The following is a 9,719-nucleotide window of genomic DNA, read 5'->3' on the forward strand; positions in this document are numbered from 1 at the left end:
TTCCAAATCTACTCAGGTGAAAATCGCTTTGCGATGAAACTTACCACATGGAAATTTTCACTGTTAAATAAGATATTTGTGATATTTTTAAATACAAACTTTTACATCAGTAGTCAGCAGCCTGATGATTGAAATTTAGTCAGTCAGTATATTTTAAAATATATTTTGTCCTCCATATTTAATTGTTTTTAAACAATTGGGAGGATTTTATGTTTAAATACATTTTTATCATCATTGTTAAAAAAAAAAAAAAAAGTCTTGGTTGACCCCATATGATTGCCATGATTTGCTGAGTCTTTATAATACAGTGAAAGCTTGTTTCATGTGTAGTCATGGAACGTAGAAATGTTCTTTAAACTGACTTACTCATTAAGAGGTTTAATGAGTTTCACAGCTTTTGACACTGTTGTCATATAGTTAGTCTTGCCACTTAAGGAGTTTATAATAACATTTTATGTATTGTGATACTAAAGGAAGTTGTTTTGCTTTATTTTAAATTGAATTATTAGACTTACATTTCAAATTCTGCATTTTAAATGTGGACACTGGCTGTTTGAAAAATAAAATACAGAATACAGTTTTATGTCTAATTTTCTAGCTGATTTTTCACAGTTTTTTGAACCAAATAACTAGTGGTAAATATGCAAAAACCATGGTACATAGTTAATATTAAAAAAGGATGTCTGTGTGGAATTAACAGTTAACAGATTGGATAACAATTATCAGGGTCTTTACTGTAGCTTTTTGTGGAATGTTTTATTTATTAGTTGTCAAGTGCAAAAGTCAAATGTTACTGTCATTGAATATTTTAGACTTGAAATGTTTAATGTAGAGCAAACAGCATATGTTTTGTTTTTTTTTTCTTTACAGATAAGATTCTATTAATCACCATCAGTAGCATACATGGGATTTTTTTCCCCTTTGATTAGTGTAGATAATTTGTTTTCATTTATCTACCACTTTTGCCAGTACCTTATCTCATGACAGTGGGATGCATTGTAAGAAAGCTGTCAGCAGTCAGGAGTGCAGCCTGGGTCCATGGGACAAAGGTAAATTAATTGGCCCTTGCAGAGAGTCCTATGACCCCGGCTTATTAGCATGGTGCTGTAACCAATTGTACATAATAATACCACTGATAGTCTACTAATGCATTTCTTAGATCCCAGTTCTTGAATGATTCAAATTGGTGGGGTGAGGGGTGGGAAGAATACTCTACATGACACTTCTCCCACCTGAAGATTATACGAAAAATAAAATAAAATTGAAGTCACTTGAATTAATGTGTTGTCATTGAGTCTTACTTGACAAGTTATCACACAAAAAGAATATGAACAGTTTTCTAATTATATATTTGGATAGAGTTTTAATATTTTCTCAGAGTTATATCTGTTCTTTCCCTCTTTGGTGAATCTTATAAAATATTAGAATAAGTTACATCTGTATGATGAATAAAGAATGGAGGTGAATTTTTAAGTGAACTAAAATTTAAACTGTTTCTCATAAGTTTAGTTTTTCAAATGAAAAGGACATTTAGAATAAAACCTTTTACCCATACACTCATGCAGATGTGTAAAAGCTGGGATGAGAAATGTAATATTGTAAATAAGAATGACATTTTTCAAACAGGAAACTCAAATTTAAAAATGGTCTTGAATTGTAAAATAGAGAACATTTGAACCTTTGCGTATTTACCCATTTATGCAGGTAAAGTTTTAAAGTTGTGACCTTTATTTTCTCTAACTACTCCAGTTCTTAATAAGCTTCTAAAACTATGATACTCCTGTCAAGGTGGGAAAGGAAGCCAGAGAAGTGCATTACCCGTAATATCATGGAGTTTTCTATTGGTTTGAATTCCTACTTGCTGGGGCATAGAACTTTGACCCTGCATTTATTCAGCATTGATTACCTACTTAGTAGTAGGCATTGTACTAGATGCAAATAATAGATGGTTGAGGCTGCAGGCATTTGTGAGCATATGGAAGGCATTGATAGTGCTATCAGTTACAGGTTACAGTATTGTACTTGAGATTATTAAAGCAAACATTCATTGTGAAGATGTGTTGCGTGCTGTGCTGAATACATCTCATTCCTCAACAAATGGGTAGATACAGTTTTGTATTTCAGGATAGTTTACTAGGAAATACAATTTTAAAAAGGTGGTTCCAGAAGATGGAAAATAGAAGCAGGCCAATACAATGGAAATAGGGAATGTTGTCAGAAATTACCTCCTACTTAAAATACGAAGTTGGTGAATTAGATTCAAGCTTAGTCTATGGAAATGAAATAGATATGTTTCCAAAGAAACACCTATCACAGGAGTGGGAAATTAGTGCTCAATAGGGATTCTCAAGCCTGAGAGAGAAAAGAGAGGATCATTGTTCTCCCCTGGGGTGTTGGGGTTGGTGCTGAAGGATGCTTTCCTGAAAGTAGGGAAATTAACCACCATACTAGCACAGTCGATATTTTTAAGTCCCTTAAGTCAATACTAATGTGCAGTACTCCCAGACAACATGTATGGTGCTCCATCTCCTGGAAGGTGGTTAGGCCATTGTTTAAACCTCCAATAGGGTAGCTTTCCTTTGTTTATGGAGTTATAGCACCACTGCGTATGCAACTTGGCAGTGCAACTTGTGCTCTAGCATTTTTAATCCTTCTAGAACACAAGATAAAATGGCAGGAAGAGGACACAGCATTGGAAATAAAATTTAGACCTCACAGAAGGTTACTGGGTGAGGACAGTTGTGTGAATCTTATTGAGCTCTCATGTTTTTGGGTTTTGGTTGGTTTGATTTGTTTTGTTTGCCTTTTGACTTTTTCCTTTTTTTTAAATTTAGCTTTTGGACTCTATGCTTGTGCCTTCAATACTTAAAACAACTATTTTCTGTTCCTCCATAAGGAAAGCACGCTTGATCCTGTAGGACACATTTAGCACACACCGAACCATCATAGGCCCTGCTGACATGTTTTTTGGTTTTAAACAATCTCACAGCACGAACCCCTCAAAGTCTCTCTGGGCACACACCACATACAGATTTTGGTGCTTCCCCAAATTTCTTTGTATAAAGGTAAACAATTCTATTACCAGGGGTTTGAGACAGCCTGGTTTTGTTAGAGGCTGTATTGTAGGGAAGCCTGACAGTATGTCAAACACTAAACCATTCTGAGTGCCTCTAGACACCATCCCTGGAAGAGGACCCCTCGTGGTTTGAGAGCAGTTGTGCACTCAGCATAGGGTGAGAAGAATATGCAGAGTCTAGTGATATGTGTGCAAAAAACATTTAGGAAACCAACTCCCAGGCAGCAAGGCCAGTGCGGCGTGGGACAGCTTAACATGAGCTATCTCTCGTTAAAAATTATTGTGTTAGGGCTGGGGATTGTAATCTACAGCCTACAGGGGCAAATAAGGAGCATTGAAGTGAGCAGGGGACTTTCAAATTGAAGATCTGCCTTGAGCATCTCTAACCCTTTTCAAGCCACTTGCCCTTTCTGAACCTCAATATTTTCCATCTGGGAAGGAGGATGATAAACTATCCAGGTTGCTGTGAATGTCTTAAAGTTAACAACTTGTAAAGCAGTAAACATTTTCTAGTTTAGAGTTTAAGTATCACCAAGGCAAAAGAGCAGAGTTGGACAAGTGTTGGAAACCTCGTTTAATATAAAGCACAGCAAGTACTACATTTCTGACTTACAGAAAATATTAAACTGACCTTTTGTAATCCAAAACCCAAAATGCTCCAAAATGAGAAACTTTGAGTGCTAACATGTTGCCACAACTGGAAAATTCCACGTGATCTCATGTGAGGGTTCCTGACAATAGACAGATACACTAAAAATGTATAAAGTTAACTTCAGGCTATGTGTATGAGGTATATATGAAACTAATTTCATATTTAGACTTGAGTCCCATTCCCAACATACCTTATTGCATTTATGAATATTTTAAAAATTTTGAAATACTTGGAACCCCAAGCATTTCAGATAACAAATATTCAACCTGTATTATCATTCAAAAGACTGAAGATAGGACAAAGTCAATGTGTCTGGATTTAATTAACCAGCAGAAAATAAGTAGTGATGTGGAAGTAATAGGAATTCTGTAAAAGAAAGAATAATTTGCATTTGCTAACAAATGGAGTACAGAGTATTTATCAAGTACATGCCCTAAACTTCAGGGACACAGATTCAAACAGTTCAAAGAAAAAGGAAGAAGAAGAAAAAAAAAAAAGCTGAGTGTTGGTGCATGATTATAATTCCAGCTACTCAGGAAGCTGAAGCAGGGGGATTGCAAGCTCTAAGCCAACCTGGGTAACTTAGACCCTGTCTCAAAAATATAAAGGCCAGTGAATATAGCTCAGTGGTAGAGCACTTGCCTAGCATATGTGAGGCCCTGGATTCAGTCCCCAGTTCTGTCCCCCACAAACAAATATTCCATTATCAAAAACCTGGAAGGGTATGAAACATTCTGAAGAATATTTAACATTGAGGTATATCACAACCCATTAGAAACAAGGTAGAAATATCCTATAAGAGTAATGCAATATATTGAAGTAATAGAAGTTCCCAGTTGCTCACTCCCAAGCTATTAGTCACTCATGAACAGGAATCTGCGGGACCGTAAGGCAAAAGTAAAATTATAGACAATGAAGTTAGAATATGGTAGCCAGCTTTACCTCCACAAGGAAGGCATAGCCTATCCTTGTAGAGGTGGTGGGTCTTCTCTTTTACTTTTTTTTTAATCTTACATTTATTTTCTATTTCTGTCCCTTCTTTGCCTGTTCCTGGTTTCATCTTCCTGAACAACTATATATGTGTGTTGCAGGTCTATACCAAACAAATGACTGACTGATGGAATGTGATGCCCTGCCTCTTGTGCAAGTTAGGTTTACCTAAGGGCTTCTGTTTTTTTGTTTTGTTTTGTTTTAGCATTAATGTTTTGGGGAAATTCGAAACTAATTGTTCATCAGGAGAAGATTGTGGGAACCCTGTATTAGTTTGTAAAACTTTTTAAACACATTTCCTTACACACAAGCATGTGTGAATAAGTGAATGAACAATGTTACAGGGCCTGGGAAGCACTATGAGTGCTGTTTGAAGGTATTAGAAATGATGGTGGATTTTCAGTGACGGGATGCTGCCAGGATCTGGTGGAGATGCTGGAATTCTGCCCTCAACCACAGGTACCACAGGCTTCTAACCAAAATTCCTAAAGGAGACACCCAAGAATCCAAGGTTAGTGGGAAACGAGTTCCCAAATCGTAGCATAGAAAGAAGCAGAGGATGTGACCAGGACTGAAGACTTCTAGAGCCATTTCTTGCCCTTGGCACCCTGTGGTTGACCAGAGCATCTCAATAGGTAAGACTAGACTAAAGAGTAGAATGGCCAGGACTCCAACAATGAACCAGTAGACTTCAGTCCTTTTCCCACCCCAGTTGCATAGGAACAAAGGAAGAAAGAAGGAAAATAAATGAACAAGTTCACATGTGTGGCCAATGAATAAAAAATGGCCTTGCTCACTGCTGGATTTGGTTCAATAAATATTTTATGATCTGATCAATCAGATTGTCAACTCATGGGAGGGCCAGCCCAACTGCTTTCAGCTCTTGGTACTTCTAGATATTCCCCTTCCCCACAAATGCATTGTTTTCTCTCTACCCTCTACTAAAACCTCATCCACCCACCCATCCTTTGATTTCAGCTCTAACGTCACTTCCTCAGAAAAGCATACCCTGGTTTTCTTGATTAGGTAATTTCAATCACTGGAGTCTCCAACCAGCCCACATAGTTTCCCTGGCATAGATATCTGTCTGAGATGCTGTGCTTATCAGTGCAAGAATTTGATTGGTACCTGTCTTCCCTGCCAATCCAGAACACTCTCGCTCCCCATTGTGCTTTCCATGTTGGCCACAGTGCTCCGGTGGATGTGGAGCTGACAGAGGGCCCAGGCAATACAAGTGTGCAAGAGGGCTTATAGATCCCATAGAAGAAGCAGTTTTAGAGACTGTGTGGGTAACAGCAGGCAGCCCAGAAAACTGGTCATGTGATTTTCAGAATGGGAGGAAGTATAATGGGCTCTGAAAACAACAACTGATCTCGATTTCAATCCCCGGCAAAATTCTAGAATGTCCATATAACAACTCTGCCAGGCAGGCCTGGCAGGTCTTATCATTAACTCCACGTGACAAATAAGGAAACTGAGCTTTGAACACATTAAAGAACTTGGGCAAGGTCACACAGTGAAAGAGAACCAGGACTCAAATTCAGACCTGACTACTCACACCTACACTTTTGAAGCACTGTCACGGTGGCTCCTGTACACAATATTTAAGTAAACAGTGAATGCTAATTATACTGCTGTCACAGTCCAGTAAGGCTGCCACTGTCCTCACAAAGCAAACTGCACTCTGCTTCTTAGGCTTTCACCCTGCATCAAATGTTTTCTCATGCTCCCGCCAGGTCTTGGCCTGTGACAGGTACCAGGTGGCTGATACAGGGTGAATGACTTTCTCTTGTCACAGGACAAATGCTAAGAATCAATAAACAGCTTAGATCCTGGAGGAAAAACCTGCTCTACAGGAGCTGGGGACACCCATGGCAGGATAGTAGTGGCCCCTCCTCTACTCAGCCCTACCCAGAGGAGCCAGAGCAGCACTCTGCTCTCCCTAGAGTCCCAACTCTACTTTTCTGGGATTCAGGAGCCCTCAGCCTTGCAAGAGGCTTGTGCTGCAGGTTTGCATCACTCCAGCTGCCAGGAATTCACATCAGCCTTTCTGACAGACTTCCCTACCAGGTCTGGGGTTCTTGAAGCACACTTCAAACTCCAGGAAGGAAGATAACCTTTTTCAGTTTTATTCCTTCCTAGGAGTGAAGAAGCTGCATTGTGTAGAGGAGAACTTGGTACTGGAACTAGACCAAGGTTCAAATACTGGCTCCACCTTCAGGGCCAGCTCAGCTTTCTGAGTGTGTGCAGATTGCTGTAATTTTTAAATAGGTAGGTGTACCCCTTGGAGATACGGCACAATGACCAATAAATATTTATCATGTGGTAAACTACCTGTGCACTCTCAGGGACAGATTTTACACTCCTTCTTGCCATTAAAAATTGTAACTAGAGTAAGACCCCACAGCTTAGCAGGTGCTTTCCATCTCTCAAGTATTTTAGAAAGGGGAAAAAGCTATTGGGCTAGAAATCCCAATCTTGGCTTCATATTAGAAGTGTTGGAGGGCTTTAAAGAAAATGCTAATGCCTAAGCCTCACCCCAGACCAATTAAAACAGAAATTGGAATCTCTGAGGGTGGGTTTCTAAAACCACCTATAGGTGATTTTGAAGTATATCCAGGTATTGTAAAATGCACACCTGATCCCCATCTTGTGGCACTGGGACTCTGGTTCTGAGGTTTAGGCTGCAAAGACATATTTTTGTGTACATACATACCTACATCATGATTTAACGCTTCCAACCTGCTTTCACATTTCTATACTTCTTGACTCTCTCCAAGCTCTGGTACCTCCCCAGAGATCACTTTCTAAAAAATGAAGTCAACTTTAAGACATGATTTCTTCACCATTCTTCATTCTTCTAAGAAGGCAATTCTCAGTACCAACCACTGGAAGGAAGAAGAAGGAGGATCCGTCTGCAGTTGAGCCGGGTAAGATCCATACAACAGCCTCACTGTTGTGTCCTTTAACTTGAGCTTGGGTTGTTACTGAATAGGAAAAAAAAAAAAGTAAGTTTAATAACAATTATTATTTTATTTTATGTAACTGGGCTGCAATACCAGTGAATTCAAGCAGTGAAACGAATAAGAATATTTTAAAAGAAGACAAAACATTTTTACCTTGGTCAGATGTATTCTACATTCTCTATTGCTGCATAACAAATTACCCAAAAACTTAGTGGCTTAAAGCAACCATAATAATTTATTCTCCCATAGCTTGTGTGGATCAGGAATTCAGGCAGAGTTCAGCAAGCATAGCTTGTCCTTGATCTACAATGTCTAGGACCTCAGCTGGGGGCTGGATTCATCTGAAGAATATTTCTCTCATAAATCTGATGGGTTATACTGGCTATTGATTGGAATACCCACATCTGGCCTTTTTATGTGGCCTGGGCTTCCTTACAACATGGTGGCTAAATGAAGAGTAAGTACTCAATAGTGAGGAAGCCTATTGCCGTTGAGACAGCTTATGAATTCCCATTTCTACTATATCAGTTGAGGTACTTTAAAAGGTCCACTCAGGCTCAATAAGCGTGAACATGGACCTGTCTCCTTTGGAAGGAATCTTAACCTCATATTGAAAGAAAAGCATATGGGCTAGATATATTAGTACAGCCTACTTTGAAAAATACAATTTTCTCTACGTTGTCTACTTATTTTTGCCCAGATTCCAAAGTAACATGCTCATTGTAGGAAAAAATTCAATAGAATCCCAGAATTTTTATACAAGAATGGTTTCCTCTCCTACTTTACTCTCTTAATCCCATTCCCTGGATATAAAAACTGCTAGCATATTCAATGCAAACTATATACATATATAAGTACATAAATGATGCACCATATACATGATTCTGTAACTTGCTATTTTTTTTCAATGTTAAATCATGATTTTTTTTAGTGGTGCTGGGGATTGAACCCAGGGCCTTGTGTGGTGTGTGAGGCAAACACTCTACCAACTGAGCAATGTCCCCAGCCCTATCATGAACAACTTTATGTTAGTACAAATAAAATTACCTAATTCTCTAATGCTGGCTGTCCTTATATGATTATACCATATGTACTTATTCAGTCTTCTATTGATGGATTTTTAATTGTTCTTATTTTTTTCAGCTCTTAAAAATTAATGATGTAATGAACATCCTTCTATTAGTTCATGTAGGGTAGTGTCTTTTTTAATATTTATTTTTTAGTTGTAGTTGGACACAATACCTTTATTTTATTTATTTTTATGTGGTACTGAGGATGGAACCCAGGGCCTTGCACCTGCTAGGTGAGTGCTCTACCGCTGAGCCACAACCCTAGCCCTAGGGTAGTATCTTAAAAATGGAAATGTTCTCTTGTAAGGACATGCAAGATACTGTTTTTCAACACAAGAATATTTCTTTTAAGTTAGTGTCATTGTTATACGGGAAATCGACATTAAGCAGGATATGCTTCTTGCTTTGCAAAATGAGTAGGTTTTATTGTTTTGTTTTGTTTGAAGTGCTAGGGATTGAAACAGGGTTGCTCTACTACTCAGCTTTTTATTTTTTTATTTTGAGACAAGGTCTCCCTAGGTTACCTAGGCTTATCTTGAACTTGTCATCCTCCTGCCTCAGCCTCCTGAGTTTCAGAATTTACAGGTGGGTGTAGGTGGCGCCTGGCAGGAGTAGATTTCTCTACTTAGCTTTAACACCAGGGGAAAGAAACAAACACATTTGTTCTGATGTTAAGAAGTTGCTTGTAAGCTTTGAAGGGAACTCGTTTATTTAGAAAATGAAAAGTGGTAGGAAGTAGGTGATTATGAAGAGGAGTGATTTTCCTTTTCAATTTTTTTCACCAAGGCTTATGGGGATATAGCTTTACCACTGAGCTACATCCCTAGCCCTTTTTCTACTCTTTTAATACAAGCTAATATAGAATTGAATGTGGATTCTTAAAATTTCCTCTGATGCTTGGAGGCTTTTCAGAAGGTGACAGCAAATAAAAAAAAAAAAAAAAAAAAAAAAAAAAAAAAAAAAAA

This window comes from Marmota marmota, unplaced genomic scaffold (assembly GCF_001458135.2).
Source record: "Marmota marmota marmota unplaced genomic scaffold, marMar, whole genome shotgun sequence".
Taxonomy (NCBI): Eukaryota; Metazoa; Chordata; class Mammalia; order Rodentia; family Sciuridae; genus Marmota; species Marmota marmota.